Source organism: Kogia breviceps, chromosome 8 (assembly GCF_026419965.1).
Source record: "Kogia breviceps isolate mKogBre1 chromosome 8, mKogBre1 haplotype 1, whole genome shotgun sequence".
Lineage (NCBI taxonomy): Eukaryota > Metazoa > Chordata > Mammalia > Artiodactyla > Physeteridae > Kogia > Kogia breviceps.
The window spans coordinates 108,821,275-108,843,546 of NC_081317.1; the positions used below are offsets into that span (position 1 = coordinate 108,821,275).

The following is a 22,272-nucleotide window of genomic DNA, read 5'->3' on the forward strand; positions in this document are numbered from 1 at the left end:
AGGCCCTCGTACCACAAAAAAAAAAAAAAAAAGAGACCAACGAGGTGGACATTGCATTAGACCAGGTGATGGTGAAGACTTGAAGGAAGGGAATGCAGGGGAATCTTTGTTGAATTCCAGCTATGTGCTGGCCATTTTGCATATGATACCTCATTTAATTATCACAAAAACCTGAGGTCAGAGAGGTTAAGTAACTTGGCCAGGAATAGTCTTGGTAAGTTTATGGCATAGTTAATATTTGAACCCAGGCCCATGTGGCTCTAAAGGCCACTCTGGACTACGCTGGGGTCATGAGGGATGGAGCAGGACTGAGAGGTGGCCATAGGATTCTGGATATAAAACTCTGATAGCCAGTTGGACACAGTGGACAAGGGAGACAGGAGGATAACAGCTGATGTTAATGATGAAAATGAGGGAATTCCCTGGTGGTCCAGTGGTTAGGACTCCACACTTCCAATGCAGGGGGCACGGGTTCCATCCCTCGTTGAGGAAGTAAGACCCCATGAGCTGTGCAGCACGGCCAAAAAAAAAAAAAAAAAAAAAGATGAAAATGGTTACTAGGAAGAAAAAGAATTGGTGAAGACAGAGAAAATGGTCATTTAGTTAATAGTCTCTATGACTTTGGTTTGGAAGGCTGGGTTTGTGCAATACCTAGGACAGGATGTCTAGTGGGCAGTTTGGCTCCAGAGCTCAGAAGAAAGGTCTAGGTCCAAAGTAGAGACTGGGCTGCGTTCACCCAGTGGGTGCTGAATGAGAACAGAAGATGGCTAAGGGCGGAACCTGGGCACACGGACACTTAAAGCGTGGTGGAGAAAGAAGATCCAGGGAAGGAGAAGAGAAAGCGTGGTGAGAGAGCCAAGATTAGACCATTTCAAGAAGGTAGGTGACTAGGACTACCACGTATTCTGCAGAAGAATTCCAGAAGGAAAAGATTCATTGGCATTAATGACTGGGGAAGTCACTAGTTACCTTAATGAGAGCCATTTCAGTAGAGTGGCAGGAGCCAGCCTTTTTGGGTTCAAAGAGTGGATGGTGATGGAGGAAGTGGACCTAGAGTAGAGATGACATTTTAAAGAATTTTGGTGGATGCTGATGAACGGTTAACATTATGAGGCTTTTTACAGTTTGCCAGGCACTGGGCTAACGATTTACACTCATTATCCACGATAATCCTTACCGTACTCCTAAGAGGTAGGTGCTATTAGTATCCCCATTTTCTTTCATTTATTTATTTGTTTATTTAGCTGCGCTGGGTCTTAGCCGCAGCATGCGGGATCTAGTTCCCTGAGGGGGGATCAAACCCGGGCCCCCTGCATTGGGAGCCTGGAGTCTTAACCACTGGACCACCAGGGAAGTCCGTCCTTATTGTCCCCATTTTTTGATGAGGAAATTATTGCTGAGAGTATGTAGAGAGGTTTGAGTAATATGCCCAAGGTTACATACCATCAGTAAACAGAAGAAGGATTCAAAGTCTCAGCCTTTCTGAGTTCAAAGCCTGTGTTGTATGATGATGGTAGGTTAGGCCTGAGCCTGTACATAAGCAGTGGGGGAAAGTGGGGGAAAACCCCTGTGGTGAGGGGGATACTGACTTTACGTAGCAAAGAGAGAATAATTGATGAAGCCAGGTCTAAAGGAAGGATATTAGATCACATTAAAAAAATAGAGCTACTGGGCTTCCCTGGTGGCGCAGTGGTTAAGAATCCGCCTGCCAATGCAGGGGACACGGGTTCGAGCCCTGGTCCAGGAAGACCCGGCATGCCGAGGAGCAACTAAGCCTGTGCACCACAACTACGGAGCCTGCTCTCTAGAGCCCGCTAGCCACAACTACTGAGCCTGCCTGCTGCAACTACTGAAGCTTGGGCGCCTAGACCCCGTGCTTCGCAACAAGAGAAGCCACCGCAATGAGAAGCCCGCGCACCCCAACGAAGAGTAGCCCTCGCTCGCCGCAACTAGAGAAAGCCCGCATGCAGCAACAAAGACCCAACGCAGCCAAAAATAAATATATAATTAAATAATAATAAAAAAAGAATAGTGCCACTTTGGGACTTCTTTGTCAAAAGCCAGAACAGATGAGAGGAGAATCCGTGAATATGTACCCAGATGTCAGCTAAAGTAGCATTCTCTTTTGAGATTTAAGTGTTGAAATCAGCTTGTCCCCATCCCACATCCATTGGGGAGTTCAATGCCTGCTCCAAGATTTCTGTTAATTCCTGGGAGCTGGTTTTTTTTTTTTTTTTTTTTTTTTGCGGTACGTGGGCCTCTCACTGTTGTGGCCTCTCCAGTTGCGAAGCACAGGCTCCGGACGCGCAGGCTCAGCGGCCACGGCTCACAGGCCCAGCCGCTCCGCGGTACGTGGGATCCTCCCGGACCGGGGCACGAACCCGTGTCCCCTGCATCGGCAGGCGGACTCTCAACCACTGTGCCACCAGGGAAGCCCCTGGGAGCTGATATTATGGTTCCTTTGGCTTTTGCGTTTCTGCTTCCACTAAATTCTTCATCTCACTTGTAACTCAATTCCCTTGTTCTTTTTCCTTGGTTCCACGCTGACCCAGTTGTAGAACTCAGACCCGCCCCCGATCTTTTTTTCCTGGATTTCTGCCCAAATCACTCACCTAAGGCATTTGTGCATGTGTCAGATATTACTGAAGGCTTAGGGAATTTTATGTCCTTAGCAACACACACAATGTAAAGTCCAATAATAGATATTTCTATTTTAAACCTACTTTCAGCTCCGCTGTCCCTGGAGCTCTCTCCCCAAGCTTTTACCTCCCACGCTGTTGTTTGAGCCCCATTTCTCCTTATCCCCCTCCCATTTCCTCTCCTTTTGCTCTCTTTCAGTCCTCATCTCCTTGGTCTTTTTTTTTCTTTCTTTCTTTTTATGTTAAGCTTTGTTTAGCTATCTCTTTTCTTCAGTTTTACTGTTAAGTCTAGCTTTCTTTTTTCATACTTCAAGCGTTCATATCAAGGTAGTTTCCTCAATAAGGCATTTTCTATCTCTAAGAGGAGCTCTGACATCAGCTGCTAAAATAATAATTATTTATTTATTTATTTATGCGGTACGCGGGCCTCTCACTGTTGTGGCCTCTCCCGTTGCGGAGCACAGGCTCCGGACGCACAGGCTCAGCGGCCATGGCTCACGGGCCCAGCCGCTCCGCGGCACGTGGGATCTTCCCGGACCGGGGCACGAACCCACGTCCCCTGCATCGGCAGGCGGACTCTCAACCACTGCGCCACCAGGGAAGCCCCTAAAATAATAATTTTTCACCCCAATATTTATAGATAGGTTTAAAAGTGGGAAGACGGAATTTAAAAGAGATCATGTCTGTTGCTTCTGCTTTCTCTGTGAATGTGAGACATGCCCATCTGTTGCGATAAGGATGGGCTTGTAAAGATCTGACAGCCAAGGTGAGGGATTCTGTCAATAGAAATTTACCAGATTTCTAAAATAGTATACCATATTTACATAGGATGATTCCTTTAACTAAGCCTACAGATTTGTAGAACTGATTCCCTTGCTAGAGATGGGTTCTTCAGTTTACTGAGTACTTAGGTCAATATGAGAAAGTAGAAAAAGCAACGGATAAGGAAAAAGTCGATGTAAGCAAACTAAAGCCAGAGTAATGGAGATCACAAGCCCTCACTAATCCTCTCTCTCCCAGTGTAGGCATGAATACATGTTAAGCAGTTTTGGCATTGTGTTGGGGCTAGAGAGCTGTTCATCCTGTAGCTGAAAAAGGATAAAGGAGTTGCATTAGTTATTTATTGTTCCCTAACGCATTACCTCACACTTTGTCATTTAAAACACAACTATTTATTATATCTCAATGTCTGTAGGTCAGGAATTCAGCAGCAGCTTAGCTGGGCCGTTCTGGCTCAGGGTCTCCTGTTAGGCTGCAGTCATCCAGAGGCTTGACTGGAGCTGGGGTGGTCTGCGCCCAGTTTTACTCACCTGGCTTTGGGCAGGAAGCCACAGTTCCCTATCACAAGGACCTCTCTGTAGTGTTGCTCATGACATGGCAGCTGGCTTCTTCCAGAGTGAGGGATGGAAGAAAGAGAGAAACCATGGTGAAAGCTGAAAAGCCTTGTATAACTTAATCTCAGGAGCGATATGTCATCACTTCTCCTGTGTCCTCTTGGTCACACACACACCATCCCTGGTACAGAGTGGGAGGGGACCACAAGGGTGTGAATACGAGGGGCAGGGATCATTGGGGACATTTTGGAGGTCTGCTGCCACAGGAGTCTTTCCACAAACATTTTTTGGAGTGTGTCTGTGAGGGCTCATACTTTATTTATTTTTTATTTTTTATTTTTTTTTTGCGGTATGCGGGCCTCTCACTGTTGTGGCCTCTCCCGTTGCGGAGCACAGGCTCCGGACACGCAGGCCCAGCGGCCATGGCTCACGGACCCAGCCGCTCCGCGGCATGCGGGATCCTCCCGGACCAGGGCACGAACCCGTGTCCCCCGCATCGGCAGGCGGACTCTCAACCACTGCGACACCAGGGAAGCCCAGGGCTCATACTTTAAAACGCCATGAAGGGGGATATTTAGACAGCCTGGTAGTTAGCTGACTTTTGGATTTAACGGACCCGTAAAATAAAAAATAACTGGTAGTGGTAGGGAGCAAAATAGGTGTGTTTCAGTATTTTGTCACATAAGGAAGATAAAGAAAAAACTGCCCTTTACCATTACCATCATTTCATAAAAACACATGTTAACACAGGAAAAGGGAAAGGACATAATCTCAAAGGACAATCTTTTCGATTGAATAAGTTTAGCTTTATTAAAAACTCACTAACTTGTCTTGGCTTTTCTCATTTAACTGTAGACCGATGAAAACTTCGTTTGACCTTGCTCTAAAAACTGTCATTCAGGAACCACTGAGACAGACATGGAATGTCTTTAGAGATGACTATGAGAATCATGTAGAAACACATACTAGTCCATTCAAAGTAAGCGAAAAAAGGAGAAATGGAAATGGTCGATACATAAAGATAGCAATTTTATAAAATTGTGCTCATGAGCTGGAAGGAAGCCATAGAGTTGGCAAATATTTAATTTATCAGTTTTTGTGATTTTTTTTGCTATTAATTTATGTACCTACTAACATTTATATGCTTATTGTTTAAGCTAATTAAATATGAAATATAAGGAAATATTGAGCATCATTGAAACAGTTAAATGTACATAAAAATTATACAAATGCATGTAGTATTTGAACTTTTAAAGGATTTTCATACTTAGCATTTTTCACATATGGTTAAAATATTTCTGGATTATTTACGTCACTTATGTCAGCCATCCTTTTACTAAATAATCACCTCTTCGCCTTACGGTTATGCTTTTCTTCATAACCTATACAACGTAATGATGTGTGTCCCTTTGTAACAAGAGGGTGAAATAATCTGACATTATCCATTAGAGTTGAGCTTTGGGTTGTTAGTTTTGGACCACAGAATTGATGTATTTGTAGAAATGTGGTCACACTTTCATTTGGTTCCATTTTTGACCTGTGGCATAGTCTTTGCAAGGCTTCTGAAGGCTTGGGTTGAGGAAGGGGTCAATGATTATTTTGTTCTGGGATTGACTGGGACCGCTAGCATCACGCTCTCACTATTTAGGTTGAGAATTCGTATTTAGGAATATTTGGGAAAATAGTATTTCTCTTTAATAAAATCTTGTTGCAAACCTTTGTGAATTGGTTTAAAATCTCCACATTTTTCTTTTGAAAAATCTGGTTGGCAGAAACTACTTAAAAAATACATAAACCCATATGTTATTAAAAAGTTATATATTTTTAAAGTTTTGAGCAAGATTGCATTTGGAGATTGCTCTTTCAATTTTGATTTTCCAGCCAAATTGGTTAACTAAGATGTTAATTGATGTTCTTTAAGTACCTCTAAGACACTTGGCTAATTTTCAGTTGGAATGCCTTGTTTACGGGAAGCATTTTTAAGTGAAAGTAGTGAGCAGTTGATTTTTTGAATCTATGAGTAACTTTTGGTATTAGGACAATTTTGGAGTCATGGAGCTGCCTACAAATGTGACATTGGAACTCAGCCATCAGTGCTTGGCCTGACTTGTCTTTTTTCTGGTTATTATAGCTCTCACTGCATTAAGGTCTTCAACTAGTCATTCATGCCATGTTTGGCATGTTGTACCTAACTGGGCACATTTTTACTACTCACTGGCCTAATTTAGGGCAAATGTTAGGTGCCTGTATATTTGCCTTTGGGAACATTTGCATCACTATTTGGAACTTCCAGGAGCAAGCTTAGGAAATTTTGATGGCATTTTTATATCTACTGATCGTCCAATGTGACTGCCTCGGCAAAGCTGTGCTGACATGGTGAGCAGAGAATAAAAACGCACAGGGGAGAAGGCTTTTGAGGGAAGAAGGGAACTTAGAGATAGACAGATACATTATATTTGAGGGACAATAACTAACTTTTAGAATGTTAATTGGTCATTACAGATTACATGTCTTGTGTAGACAACAGGTTTGCCTCAGGCTAAGGTTCCTGATGTGAAACTAGTACAAAACTTATTTTTCTTTTTTTAAAAAAAATTTTATTGGAGTACAGCTGATTTACAATGTTGTGTCAGTTTCAGATGTACAGCAAAGTGAATCAGTTATACGTATACATATAGCCACTCTTATTTTAGATTCTTTTCCCATATAGGCCATTATAGAGTATTGAGTAGAGTTCCCTGTGCTCTACAGTAGGTTCCTATTAGCAAAACTTATTTTTCACAGCCACGTGCAAGGTAGTGAGGAAACGAGTTAAATCCTCTTTTTGACTATAATACGTGCTTTGTTCTGGACCTCAGGTTAACTCAGTGTTCTTACTACAAATTATCGCAAACCAGCCAAACTGTCCCACCTTTTGCCAGATGACAAAACAGCCTCTTTTTAACTTCAAAGCAAGGACTTTCAGACTGAGCCATTTAGCAGGCTAAAGAGTGCTATCCGCGGAGCCTCAGAAGATGACCTTTTGTCTTTTTTGGTATTGATGGACCAAAGAGAAGAGTAACCTTGGAACTCTAATCTAGAAATTGTCATGCCTTGTTCTAAATATAAGCCACAAAATCGCTCAATCGTATATAGAAAAGATCTTGAGTAGCGGTTGTCAGCACTTTCTTTTAAAATCAAAGCATTACAGAGAGAACAAGTTCTTATCTGACTTAAACTGGCTGATAATTCCTGAATCGTACCTTTTGAAGGTTGCTGGGGGTCACCAATGGCTTGGTTGTGATTGATCTAGAAGCTTTGCTGAGTGGACTGTGGGCCTGGCCATCATCGTGGAAAGTGACAACGGGCACCTCCCTCCCTGAGACTTGAAGTAACTTTTATCATAAATTTCTCCTTCCATAGCACGAAAACTCCCTTCTCCTCGGTATTAACATTTTGGGGAAAATAGGTAATCGGTGGGGACCTGCTAAGAAAGCGTTTTGCTGAAATTTTTTAAATAAACAATTTCCTGGTATAAGAAAACTCAGTCTAACTTAGTATAATTTGTCACATTATACGCATTTTATGTTTCTCTGGCATCTGCAACTCAAAACTGTAATTCCCTCGTGAAAGAAGTGCTTACCGGGCTTCCCTGGTGGCGCAGTGGTTGAGAATTCGCCTGCCGATGCAGGAGACACGGGTTCGTGCCCTGGTCCGGGAAGATCCCACATGCCGCGGAGCAACTAAGCCCGTGAGCCATGGCCGCTGAGCCTGTGCGTCCGGAGCCTGTGCTCCGCAACGGGAGAGGCCACAACAGTGAGAGGCCCGCATACCGCAAAAAAAAAAAAAAAAAAAAAAAGAAGTGCTTACCAACTTCTTCAGGCAGCCAGTTTTTAAATCTTTTTTTTTTAAAATCATTTCTCCATTTAACAGAATCAGATGCCTTAGTTAAATCCATTAACGCAACATGCAATTCACGTTGCCATTTTCAGCATTTCCCTCGCACTGCAGTGTAGTCAAGTTGTTAAGATTTCAGGCTCCGGGATCAGACTGCTTGCGTCCAAATCCTGGCACCATCACCTACCGGGTGTGTGATTTGCGCAAGTTACTTGTCCTCTCTGGGCTTCCGTTTTCTCATTCGAGAAATGGGAATCGTAATGGTACTTACTGTGTAGGGTTGTCATAGGGACTAAATGAGATAATACGTGCCACAAACAAACCTATTCACACTAATTTAAATAAGTAAGGTTTTCTTTTTTGTGCTAGTATGGTTACATGAGCAATCGGATGGATACCCAGTGGCAGGTGGGGCGCATGCGTACCAGAGCTGGGGCACATGCGTACCAGAGCTGGGGCGCATGCGTACCAGAGCTGGGGAGTAAGCAGCCTCTCGGGGCGTGTCCCTCCATCTCCCACAGGTTTGTTTGCTTTCTTCTGTGTATTGTCTCTATTTTCTGCAGATCAGCTTTCTTTGCTTATCACTGTGCATATGTCCAGAAATTCTTTGCCTCAAATCTGTGCAATTTCTTAGCTGAAGCACTCTCTATCACCTGACTCAGCTTCAAAGTGTCCGGCTCCCAAGTGTCTAGGTGAGAGCAAGTCCAATCAGCTGGGGCTGGAGGGCAGGACGCCGTGCAGTAGGAGTGGCGGCTCTTTCCAGAGGCTGACAGGGTTTAGGGTCTCTAAGAAGGTGGCAGATGGGGCCAGCAGTAATTGGCATCTCTAGGGTAATCATAGCAACAGCGTTCAAGGGTGATTAAAGGCTCCTTGCCTTAACCATTAATTACTTAATTTTAAAAACTTTTTAAATTAAAGGATACCATACATATAGAAAAGGACACATATGATAAGTGTACAGCCTGATGGATTGGGACACACTGAACGCACCTGTGTAACTGCACCCAGCTCAAGAAACAGCAGGACCAGCGCCCACGCAGCCCCTTTTGTTCCCCTCTAGTAACTACTTCCTAAGAGTAGGTTAGTTTTGCTTGTTTTCATATTTTCTATGAGTGGAATCATACCCTATATACTTTTTCATGTCTGGCTTCTTTTGCTAAACATTGAGACATTCATCAATTTTGTTGTGTATATTTGCAAATCATTCATTCTCATTTGCTGTAAAGTATTGCATTGTGTGAATACACTATACTTTAGTCTACCGCTGATGGACATTTGGGTAGTTTTTATTCTGTTTCTGTCTGTTTTTGTCTGTTCCTAGTGGTGCTGCCATGGACTGGTTTTGCTGAACATGTACATGTTAGTACTGATTACTTTTACCACCAGAGGCTTATATACGGTGTGGTAAATTATCTTCCATTTCATATAATTGGATTGATGGTCTCTTAAGGGTGAATATTGTTATGATTTTTTCTAGTGATTTCTTATTTTTTTAAAAAATTAGTTTGTTTTTGGCTGTGTTGGGTCTTCGTTGCTGTGCGCGAGCTTTCTCTAGTTGCGGTGAGCGGGGTCTAGTCTACTCTTCGTTGCAGGGCGTGGGCGTCTCAATGCGGTGGCTTCTCTTTGTTGCGGAGCATGGGATCTAGGCACGCGGGCTTCAGTAGTTGTGGTACGCGGGCTCAGTGGTTGTGGCTTGTGGGTTCTAGAGCACAGGCTCAGTAGCCGAGGCGCACGGGCTTAGTTGCTCCATGGCATGTGGGATCTTCCTGGACCAGGGCTTGAACCCATGTCCCCTGCATTGGCAGGCGGATTCTTAACCACTGCACCACCAGGGAAGTCTGATTCCTTATCTTTTTATGTTGTGACTTTCATGGCATGAGGGCAGGGTCATGTTCTAGACATTTTGTATATATGAAAGAACCTTGCATATATTTTGGTATGTGCTCAGCTACTTATTGATGGAATGAATGAATGAATGAACAAATGAATGAGTGGTGTATGCCTCCTTTTCTGGGAACAAGCCCTATTTATAGGAGAGGCTCCAACTGCTATATTTAGACAAGGTTCACCTGATGCTCAACCAAGGCTGATAGATTGAGGGGTGGAAAAGAAGGGACCCAAGCCAGGCCAGTCATGTCTCTTTTCTGGGAATTTAAATTTGGAACCAAAAATAAAGAGACTGGGCACTGCTGAGTCCCTATGACCACGCTTTAGAGAGAAGACCCATAGGCTCCTGCTATTAGAAGCCTACAATATGTTGTAAAAGGTCACAATACTGAGAGGTCTCATATCAGCGAAATGAGCTTCATTGTATGTCCTGTTGTCTTGGCTTTCTTTCCTGAGGAGAGCCCCTGTGAATGTGATTGTATTTCCTGAGCCAGAGCTTAAAATAGTAAGGCAACAGCCCAGGAGAGGACTTGAAGCCGGGAACTAGGTGTGAGACTGCAGGGGACAGATTGTAGAGATCCTACATGTCAAGGCTTTAAGTCTTGAAAATTGATTTAACGTGCAGGTAAAGAGAGATGTCAAAGATGACACCAGGGGAATTCCCTGTTGGTCCAGTCGTTAGGACTTGGTGTTTTTACTGCTGAGGGAACTAAGATCCTGCAAGCTGCATGGTGTAACCAAAAAAAAAAAGCCAGGTTTTGAGTTTCTATGTTAAGAAAGATAATGGTCACACTACTATAAATAAGGGCATTTGAGGAGAGCATAGGGGGAAGGGATAAAGATGAGTTCAGTGTGGGATACATTAAGCTTAAGGTGCTAGTGAGACAACCAGATTGTTCTGGTCAAGAATATTGACTTTGAAGTTGGGGAGACTTGGAGTTCCGTCTGTACTTTGCACTTCACTCTGTGACCTTGAGCACCTTATTTATTTAGCCTCTTGACATGTCAGTTCCCTATCAGTAAGCTGATATCACCCTGCAAGGATTTAAATGAGACAATGCCAACAAAGGGTTTAGCTTAGTATTCATAAAATAGGTATTCGTAGGATGATGACGGTGATGTCTCCAGTGCAGCTGGAAAATAGGGACTGGGGCGATGCCGTGAGGGATCTGCTTCGAGGTTGAGAAGATGCTAGGAAGAGAATGCGGAGAGGAAAAGAAAGTGGCCCACATCATAGCTAGAGAGATGAACTGTGGGAGAAAAGAGGCTCACAAGATCCAAAGGAGGCAGGTGCTCAGCAGCACCCAGGGCTCTGGGGATGTCAAGGTTCGACCAAATTTTGGTTGGGTATCCTTTTTCACCCTAAATCTTGAACTATTGTTGGCATCAAATAAGTCGGCGTTAGGGGCAGCAATGTTAAGTCACTCAGATGTAGAAGAAGACATTTAGGATGAGTCCGCCAGGAAGCAGCTATCTGCAGGCCCTCTCTTGTCCGCGTGGAGGTGAACCAGTGCTTGGTGATGAACCAGCCCTGGCTTCTGGGCTTCTGCTGCGTCTCCTCCCACACTGCCAGACTTCTGCCTGCTGCCACAGACCTTTGGAGGAGAGCCAAGAAGATGAAATGTGAAGTAAAAAAAAAAAAAAAAAAAAACAACTTTAGGCTATTCTTGATATTTGGGTAACAGAACAGTTTTCCCCATTTTCATTTCATTTATTTTGATTTTTATAGCATTTTGATTTTTGCTTCCCTGCCTCCAACTTTTCTCAACAAAATTGGTAAAAGTTAGAAAGGATTTTTTTTGTGTGTGTGATAAATTTATTTTATTTACTTTATTTTTGGCTGTGTTGGGTCTTCGTTGCTGCAGGCAGGCTTTCTCTAGTTGTGAGCGGGGGCTGTTCTTCCTGTGGTGTGCAGGCTTCTGCTGTGGAGCACAGGTTCTAGGCACATGGGCTTCAGTGGCTGTGGCACATGGGCTCAGCACTTGTGGCCCATGGGCTCTAGAGCACAGGCTCAGTGCTTGTGGCGCACGGGCTTAGTTGCTCCGCGGCATGTGGGATCTTCCTGGACCAGGGCTCAAACCCGTGTCCCCTGCCTTGGCAGGCGGATTCCTAACCACTGCACCACCAGGGAAGCCCAGAAAGGGGTTGTTCTTTTACATATATGACAGTGGTACGACTTTGATGGTTTAAGTTTATCCTTAGTAATAAAGGGAAAAGGAGAGGTAAGAGTGTGGTGAGAGGGAAGAGTAAGGAGATGTCAGGAAAGAGAGAAAAGGGGGATCAGAAAAAGGAGGGGTGGATGGGTTTGGGGAGATGAAGAGTGTTCTCTGGAGAGCAGGTTGCTAGGTTTTTAAAAGTTTTGTTTTGCAAATGGAAGCCTTAGCCCAAACTGTCCCATGTCAGCCTCTGGGCTCCACCAGGAAAGGTGTGTGGATGAGACAGGGCAGCTGTGGAGGGGTCTCAGGGCATGCCGTTTGTCTAACATAAAGACCACCCAAGTACGGGGATCCCAGCCCGCCCCTGCCTTGCCTCCCCAGCTTCTTTGGGTCCTGGTGTGTGTCGGGTTCCCTGGTTGGAAAACCCTGGCGTAGAAGCCCCGCCCTTTGGAAATTAAAAGCATGTTTAAAAAAAGTTGAAGCAAATTTGATCTTAGATCATATTGCGTTTACGGATTTTAAATAATGGCTTAAACGCATTCCTGAGTGAACATTAATAATCAGGTGTGTCTTTCAGGATTGGTGGAGTTCCTTCACCCACTCCCATCATTTCAGTTAAACAAAAAGTTTTGTCCTGACTTTGCAAGTGTGGAAGTTGACAGCGACGCGTCTCTTAGGGCCGTAGGAATATGTGCGCTTTTCCGCTCACAGGGGTTGGCTCTTAAGTATTTCAAACGGCATCGCCTTTTCCTCCCAGTTTTGGTTGATCACGCCAACACGACTGGACTAAACGATTGTTTTTGCAAAGCCCTGGGATTTTTTTTCCTAGGCATTCACGCCATCCGGCCTTTTCTTTGTTGTTAAATAATCACAGTGTTTCACAACTCCAGACCATTGCCGGAGACCGGTCAGCTCATCGAGGAAGGCCTTTTCTGTGGGGATGGCTTTATTTTTAGACCTAAAGTTCACCGGGCCGCACCAAGCGGCTGAGGTTCTGGAGTCAGAACGCCATCCAGAACCGGCGGGAGCATTCTCTTCGCACCCCCCGGAGAGGTTTTTCGGAAAGGGTAAGGGGCATTGGTAGGACGCGGGTTTGAGGGCCCAGAAGGGCGGGCACGCGCTTCCTCCCCGCGGGCGTCTCCCACAATCCCCAGCGCGGCCGCTCGCTCTGCCCAAGGCCTTGGCGGCCCTTCGGGCGCGGTCGGCAAAGTTGCTGACGCCCCCGCCACGCCCCCTTTGCCACCGCCCACCGCCCACTCCCCGCCCCCCACGCTCCCCCCGCGCCCCCACCCCGACTCCCACCCCGACCCCACCCCCCCGCTCGCAAGCGCCCGGGTTCGGCCATTTCCGGCGCGGCGCACTTCGGCAAGTTCCGCCGGCGCTGGTCGGAAATGGCTGCCAGCCTGCAGGGGGAGCTGGGGATCCGGCGCGGCCTGGAAGGCGGGCTGCAGGCGGCGAGAGCGGCTTTTGGGAACCCGAGTCTCGCGCAGGCGGCGGTGGCGGCTCGTCCCTGAACTGGAAGCCGGTAGGACTCCTGGCGGCGGCGGGAGCCCGGAGCAGCAGGGGCGGCAGCCCGGAAGGGGCTCGTGGTAGGGATCCCGGGTCCGGCCGCGTCCGGGTCCGGCGGCTTTGGGGTCGCGGGGGACGGCAAGAGGCTGCTGCCCGGTGCGGCGGGGTCGTGCAGCCTCTGAGTAGGCCTTCCCAGACGTCTCGGGAGAAGACTTCCAGAGCCTTAGGCACCAGCGAGGGGGGTGGGTAACGAGTAACGGGCCCCCTCGGGAGTATGGGGGGGTCTAAACGCGACCTCCCCACCCCCAGACGCCCCCTATAGTCCCAGTTACCTCGCATCCACCTCCACCCCTTTTTCTAAAGGCTCGGCCTCAGCTGTGCAGCCCTCTCCCCTCCTTTCCCCCCTGTGTTTGTCCAGCTGTTTGTGCAGAGCATCTTCGGTCCATGAAGGGGCCTCCCGGACTGCCCCCCTCCCCTTTTCTGCGTGCACGCACTCCCAGGTCTGTTTTCCACTGCATTCACACACAGCCGCCAGCAGCTGCTCTTCCTCTGGCTCTTTTCACCAGGCTCACCTCCTTTCATGAGGAGCCCACAGTCAGAATAGCCACTTCCTGCCCAAGGGTCCAGGTGCTGCTGTTCTGTGCTTCTGGGGCTCTGGGGCCCAGGCTCTGAAGCGATGGGCCCAGCGCTGCTTGGGCAGGAGAGGGGCTGCGGAGTGCGCGTCTACACGACTGAAATCTTAGCCGAGTTATTTGGATTGCCCGGCACGGTTCAGTGCGAATCCGGAACCCTGTGGAGACCGGGCAGGGCTGCCAGACTGCAGAGAGGCTTTCTCTTCTCCACGTTGAGCCAGTGGTTCAGAACCTTTTTATGTTTTGGTGGATTCCTCCCCGCTGTTTTCTTTTCAGAAATTCTAAGGGGCTTCACATCAAGTCCTCTCGGTTCCACTCCTTTGGAGGAGGAGAGGCAGAGCACATGTCCAGTTTTTTTCCCCGTATGTGGTTTATCTAAGAGGTCCCTTTATATTTCTTCTCGCTTTCTTTCTCCAATTTAGGTAGCTTCGGTTTTGAAGGCTGGGCTCCCCATGTTTTCTTTCGTTTTTTAAAAAATCTGTGCAGTGTAGTCACGAAGACGGCCTTTCCCCCCGTTTTGCTCAGCCAGTGTCTCGCACTCTGGTTCAGTTATTCTAACTGTACTGAGTGCCTGGGATCGTAACCTGGGTGGTCCTGATAGTGTTGAGTGGAGCTCAGCCTTCTCACCAACTTTTACCAGGGGGACTTTTAAATATTTCAGGGTGAAAAAAAGACTCATGTTCTTCAACTCATACTTGGTGTGTTAAAAATACCTTTTCCTGTGGGAATTTCCTGATCTTCTGCCTGTGAAGAGTCGTTAGTACGCATAAATATTGATATGAGGGAAACTGGCCTCAGTGCTTTCCCGAAGAGGATTCGAATCGTGGATCTTCAGAATACTTGAAACATGGTTTATTTAATACTTGGAGAGATGGCCACTGCTCTGCGGGGGGCATACCTACTGGACAGACGATTGCCGAGCTTGCGTCTTCAGGTCCCCACGCCTCACTTTACTGAGGCGAAGAAAACCTGCTTAGCGTGTGTAGTTGGAATCTTTTTATGATTAGGCCTCAGAGTTTTAACCTGTGAATACAAAGAGTTTAAGCAAACAGGTTTGAGAGAAATGAGTCAGGGGTAAAGTTAGGTCTGAGAAGTAGACTTCCAGAGGGTGAAGGGGGGAGATTCAAAGGATGGCTTGCCGCCATCAGAAGAATGTATGGGGATTAGATAAGGACCTGCCCTTTCCCTCAGGGCTTTAGGCTAGGTGTTGAATGAAAACTCACTGAAGGGTGGTGTAGGAGTGAGGCCTTGGCTGTGTGTCTGTGTGTGTGTGTGTGTCCCTAACTGAGCCAAGACTGGTAGATGGTCCCGTGGAGGAGGGTCAGAGATACTGCCTGAAGCAGAAGGAGATTCAGGTATTAGGAGAAAAGCGAAGATCCCTCCGGATCTGCTGTTGGTAGAGACTTGAATGTCTTTGCATATAATTACTTCAGAGTGAGGCAAGGAATATGAACCTTTCATAAAGTCGTAAAACTGTGCACTAGTTTCTGCTGGATACTAAGTTTAGCTTAGAAAACTTCTGTTAACATATTTATCTTCATTTTTGTTTTTTCCTCTTAATTTTCAGCAGCTGTTTCTTTTGAGAACCGGTAATGATAGGGTAAATAAGAGGAAAGAACGGATTTTTCATCTATTTGTAGGTTCCTTGAAATAGACGGAGTTCGAGAACTCAAGAGAGACGGGGAGGCTCACCTCTAAGCGTGGTCTTTTCCTGATTGAACCAGTCCCACACTCCTTGTACACCTGGAGATTTTCAGATCTCTTTGGTGATATTACTAGGTGGAAAAGAAGCAGTGTTAAAAAAAAATTTATAATCTTGGGTATATAAGAGGAATATGAAGACCCCATTCAGTGACATATTTACCTCCTCTGCTCTTAGGTCATGTTTAGTGTAGGATTTTGCTCACGTGTACCAAAATGACCCATAAAAATCGCAGGGATGGAGCCATAGGGAAGATGAACTATGTCTCAGCATTCTGTGGTTTGTAACCTGGGAGTACTTTTACAGAAAAGTGGGCAAGCTTTTTCTGTTAACAGCCAAATAGTATTTTAGGCTTTGCAACTATTCAGCTCTGCTGTTGTAGACTGAAAACAACATATATTGATATATAATACATATATACAGTATGTACATACAATAATACGCACGTGCAACCTATAACTGAATGAGCAAGGCTGTATTCTAATGTAACTCTATTTACAAAACAGGCAGCTGGCTGTAGTTTGCTAATGCCTGCCTTAGAGTGTCGCCCCTTCACACACGTGTTGCTCCTTTTGTGTATTTCTCGGTTTGACTGTGCCCAATACCTTTTAGACTGGTCAGTGTTATTAATGATTAACCCCCTGGATGTTTGCTTTGTTGACTGTTTATCTTATCCTCTTATATTGTCATCATTTTAACCCTCCAACTTCCTTTAAAACCTTTTTCAACAAATATTTGGTACTCTGAGTGAGGAATTTAAAAAAATGAATTAGATTTGGAATATGCCCTTAGCCTGTATAGTAAGAGAGATAAGACATACATAAATACATTATGATGGTAGATTACAATAATGTCTTAAATTACTATAGTTCTTGGCGATCATATCATACTTTCATATATTTTTTTTTCTCACATAGATTTTGATCTTTATAGTAACTGAGAGATAAGAGGCTAAATGTTACAGTATTCCTTTTTTTTGAGGGAGGAGGAAGGTAGGAAAGAAAACTGAGGCTTGGGGAGGTTTAGTTATTGGACCACATGTAGTAAGAGGCAGCATTCTTGAATTGGCCAATAACATTTACTGACCTGTCCCTCTTTGAATACTTACGGTGATGTGAAGCTCCTTGGGCAGCCCATTCTAATTTGCAGCCTAGTTTTTAGGACGCTTTTCCTTATTGAGCTGCAGTTTGCCTCTCTGTGTCACCTTTTAGGGCTGTGTAGAACAAGTCTATTCCTTTTCCCTCTGACAGTTCTGCAGATGTTGGAAGACAGCCATCATGTTTCCCAAGACACGAGTTGCAAATTAGTGTGCATGGATCAAGTAAGGCCTGTGCACCTACCATTTGGCCACCCAACTTACACAAAGACTTACATTGGGAGCCAGCTTTTAGAAATGCAGAGATTTCACATAAAAATCTCATTTTCTGGCTTTTCTTGAGAAAAAATTATAGGCTTTGGTGATGCAGAGCTTACATTTCTGACGGTAGTAATCTCCCTTAGGTGCTAAATGTGCTCTCCACTTTGCTAAGGTCTCTGCCGGCCGCCTTGGTTCATTTACTTCCCTCTCAGGGCCTCTGTGGTCATTGAGATGACCATCCTTTTCTAGGTCTTCTACTCCGCAGGCTGTGGATCCCCATTTCCTTCAGCTGTTTCTTATTTGACAGTTTCAAATCCACTCACCAATTTCTTAGTCCTCTGCCCTGCATTCACTTTGTTAATGTCCCTCTTAAAGTGTGGCACTCAGCACAGTGTACAGTATTCAGTATACAGTGTCAGAGTGCAGAGTGGGGTAACTTTTACTCTTTTGTTTTTGACACTAGACTTTGTTTAAAAAAAAAAAAACCAGGAAAAATAGGTGACAGTTTTTTTTTTTCCCTAGTTAGTCATGTATTCTTGATTCACTGAAATTATAGTCAACGAAAATCACAACTCTGTGTGTGTGTGTGTGTGTGCGCGCTGTTATTAAGCTAAATCATTTCCCTGTAGTTTTGGGATCTAAGTGCTGAATGCTGCCTTTATCTCTTTTAAATGTTATCTGCTTAGATATTCCAGACTGATAAAATCTTTTTGTATCCTGAGTTTTTTCCAACCTTGACTTACTCTTCCCAGCCTGACTTTCTTTATTTCTGAAGTGGAGCTGTAAAGTATAAAGGCATTGTGGCTTAAAATGGAGAAGATAGTTGGTGAGGACTCCAAATTATTATTATCGGATTCAGTGGAAAATTAAGGGGGGCCTTAAAAGAAAGCATTATGCTTGAAATTTTGGAGGTGAAACAAAAGGAGGTCTTGGGGATAGCCTTGAGTTTATTTGTTTGTAATATTTCCCTCCTCCCCCACCAGTAAACAGTATGTGTGTGCTTTTTGTGTGCAAAGCAGTTGTAAGTCAGCGGGGTCCTAGAATCTCAAAGGATCTTTGAGGTCATATAGTCTACCCCTTTAGTTTATGAGTTTAAAAAGGATAAGAAACATATGAGTCAAGAAAGACAGGAATTATGAAGTTAGGGGGCCTGATGAATCAGAAAGATGGTAGTAATGATAAAGGGATGACAGAATCGGAGTCTCAAGTTGAATTCGCCCATGCAGGTTGAAGTTGGATGCTTGAGTCATAAACCTGATTTACGTATTGCTTAGCAAACTTCTACTTGAGTTTTCTGTGTCATTTAGGGAGGCTAGAGCACTAATGATATCAATTGTATGCCTCCATAGCATAAGGTGAAAATCTTATTTTCTTGAGGAATGGAAACCCTTAGAGAAATTAGTTTATGCTCTAGGCACTTGCACATCAAGTTGACTGTTCCAGAAAGATTCTTCAGCAAAATCTATCTGAAGATCTTATTTTAAAAAACCTGTTTTGGGGCTTCCCTGGTGGTGCAGTGGTTGAGAGTCCGCCTGCCGATGCAGGGGATGCGGGTTCGTGCCCCGGTCCGGAAAGATCCCTCGTGCCGCGGAGCGGCTGGGCCCGTGAGCCATGGCCGCTGGGCCTGCGCGTCCGGAGCCTGTGCTCCGCAACGGGAGAGGACACAACAGTGAGAGGCCCGCATACCACACACACACACAAAAATTTAAAAAAACCACCTGTTTTTACACCTCCTCCTTACATACGGTGGAATCTGTATTTTTCACATATTGTGAACATTTTCCCATTTGATTTAAAATGATTGAAAAGCTTATTGACAGAGAGATAACATATTAATGACAGAGCGATAATCATATTGACAAGGATTTATCATACTTAATATTTAACCTTCTTCCTAATCTTGGACATTTATAATTTTTTTGCTATTATAAAGAATGCTTGGTGATTACATTTTTATATCAATAATACAAATCTTTGTTCACATAGAATGCATTCCTAGAAAGTGAAATTGCTGAGTCGAAGATATGAATATTTTAAAGACTTGTTAATTGTTGCAGATGGCAAGTTTACATTCCTACTAATACAACATAAGAGTACCTGTCACTGTAGCTGCCAGTGGAAATACAGAGATGTACCGTACTTTATTATACTAAATGGTTTACTTTGTAATGTGGACATTCTTGATATTAAATCTTTTTTCTCATTCATGATTCTTTCTTAAGAATAATTTCTGGAAGTGGAATTGTAGGGTCAAAGTGAAGGCACCATTTCAGGGCTTTTATTGCTTAAGGCCAGATTGTACTCCAGAAAGGAGTGTCGGTTCTCCTTCCCAGCACCGGGGTATGGGAATGTACCCTCGTTAGTACCAGATACTGTAATTTTACTATTCTTTGCTGACTTATAGGTGGCAAATGTCTCTGTGTCTTGTTTTAAATGTGTACTTCTTTGATTGCTGGGATGATTAAACATTTAAAAATGTTTAGCATTTGGGCCCCTTGTTTTTGTGTAGCTTCCTGCTTATGTCCTTTGACCACTATCGTATTGCTTTTACTTCTGTGAAAATGATGCTGTGTTGTAAATGCTTCCACCAATCTTTTCACTGAATCTTAACTTAAAATATATATATGTAGAAGCCTTTGATTTTTATATAGTTAGATTTGTTGAACTTTAATGGATTCCACTTTTGCCTAGATTCCTGTAAAAGTGGCTGTACTTACCTTGTGATGAAATTACATTTATGTTTTCCTTTTGTTCTTTTTGTGGTTTCATTTATTATAATTACCTCTTGAATCCATCTGGGACTTATTTTGGGATTTGGTTTGTCATGCAGGAATTCAACTTTATTTTTTTCTAAAAAGCTAATTGTCACATTATTTATGGAAAAATCTAATGTGGTGTACTTCAAAGTGACTGCAGCAAGATAATATTTTTCTTAATTATGAAAGCAATACATGCTTATTGTAAATGAACAAAGCCAAAATGAGTCTTTTAAGTAAACAAATAGTAAACACGTGGGGAGCAGGGTGCAGCTCCGACACCTGGATTTGTATCTGGGCTCCTCACCTTCTTGCTGTATGGCCTTAAGTAGGTTACCTAACCTTGGGATTCACACTTATTTTTCTGCAAAGTAGAAAAAGCAAGCCTACCCCCAAGATGGTTGATGTGAGGATGAAATGAGAAAGTATATGTAAAGTGTGTTATCTAGAGTGCATTGTAAGTATATATATATATATATATAGTTACAACAAGTGAAAGGTCTATCCCCCACGTCTTCCAAAAGTCTATGATGTAGTCTCTAGACCTCCTGCATGAATAAGGTATATTGCTCTTTGACTTACTTAGTTGTCTATAATTACATTGATTCAGATGTTATCAGTCTGAATGAGGATTGTCATCAGTTCTTTGTTAGACCAATACTTTTGAGTTTCATTGAGTTGCGTGCTCTGCATTAAAATCACCTGAGAGCTTTGTCAAACTGCGGGAGCTTGGGCCCCCCATACTTGGGAATTCTGATTCAGTTAATGTTTGGTGGGCCTGGGTTTATCATGTGAAAACATTCTTAGCTGAGTCGTGCATCTGATTTGTAACCCTAGTTAAAAACTGACTTGTCAAACAATGTGATTTTGATTTGTGGGATGTTATCAAACTGGTGGGAAGGGAAACAGATACAGGAATTGGCATAATTTTCCAATTGAGGACTTATCCTGGGAGTTGAGACTTCTGGGTTCAGGTTTACTGCTGACTAAATGCAGCAATATTGTGACCTGGGTTAATCAAGAATGTTAATTTGCTTGTTAATTAATACCTATACACAGTTGAGCAGTGGAAGGAACGCTTCTTACTTACTGGTGAGCTCCTTTTGTGTCTGCTAGGGGCATCTAGCAGATGCCTAGGTGTTCCATCTAGGTGGAACACCTTTGGACCTAGAAATCTGTTCTTGAGTCCAAGCAATACTTGTTTTTCCTTTTTTTCAAAGCCCTGTAATAAGGGTGGCTCAACTCTGTGGTTCTTTGTGATTGTATCATAATCTTGACTCGTAACTCAGTATGTCAGTGCACAACCAGTTTTTTGTTGTTGTTGTTGTTGTTGTTGTTTTTGCGGTACGCAGGCCTCTCTGCTGTGGCCTCTCCCGTTGCGGAGCACAGGCTCCGGACGCGCAGGCTCAGCGGCCACGGCTCACGGGCCCAGCCGCTCCGCGGCATGTGGGATCTTCCCGGACCGGGGCACGAACCCGTGTCTCCCGCATTGGCAGGCGGACTCTCAACCACGGCGCCACCAGGGAAGACCCAGCACAACCAGTTTTTCTCACCTGATTTTGGTTTTTAATTGCTGACAACTTTTTATTTCCTTTGTTTTACACCCAGGTTAAATTTATACAGTAAATAAACTGTGGTGGTTGTATTGCGAAAAACACATGACCTCGCTCTCCTGTAACTTGTGAATTGCCTACATTGTTTTTACAAGTCATTTTTTAACAACAGTCAGCTTCCCTGGAAAGTGCCTTTTGTTATTTTGAACCATAAAAGAGAGAAGTCAGAGTCTTGATAGTAGTGCTAGTATTGGGAAATTTATTTTAGTTTGTTTAATTTGTTTAGCTTATTAACATCCTGATTTTTGAACTAGGTACTAGGTAACAGGCTGTTTGTCATGCCTGTGCTTAGCAGGAAATCATGTTCTTTGGGGTTGTTATAGTATTTAAACATCTCTGAAATACTGCTTTCAACAACCGTATTGAAATGATTTTCTGTACAGAACTATTTTTATCTAGTTTGAAAGGGTTGTGGCAGTGGCAGTAATAGCAGCAACGTACAAACGGTTCTGTAGAACCTGCTCCTGGGCTGTAATAGGATTCTGCCTTCTTCATGGGCTCATGTACTACTACCTGCACAGATGCACAGGTAGGTCATTCACTCTGAGTATATTGTTTTCTTGTTTTGTTTAGCAGATAAACAAAGATGAATATAAGGTTAACTTCAGGTTTGGAATAGTATTACCATGTGTTTTAATTATAACTGTCATTATCTGTGGTTACAGTACATCTGTAGTAATATGGATAATTTAAAATTAATTTATGCATAATGTGCCTGTGCTCTGTGTTCCCTGAGTTGACATCACAGGCAGTTTATCATAATGGTTAAGACAGAGAGAGTGTGGGCCTTAGAGTCACTGGGTTGAATCCA

The 22,272-nt window shown here is 44.1% G+C and overlaps 1 protein-coding gene across 6 annotated transcripts in view; it reads left to right on the plus strand.

Annotated features, from left to right (window-relative positions):
• Nucleotides 1–22,272, plus strand: part of EXTL3 (exostosin like glycosyltransferase 3) — a 142,986-nt gene that overhangs the window by 67,724 nt on the left and 52,990 nt on the right. The window contains exon 1 of one of the 6 annotated variants that reach the window (XM_067039988.1): nucleotides 12,883–12,959. The exons of 2 other annotated variants lie outside the window; for them this stretch is intronic. The gene's annotated coding sequence lies outside the window, so the exon portion shown is untranslated. Of the gene's footprint in view, nucleotides 1–12,882; nucleotides 12,960–13,228; nucleotides 13,482–22,272 lie in introns of those variants that run through there. 3 more of the 6 variants (XM_067039990.1, XM_067039986.1, XM_059071334.2) reach the window with 3 other exon arrangements.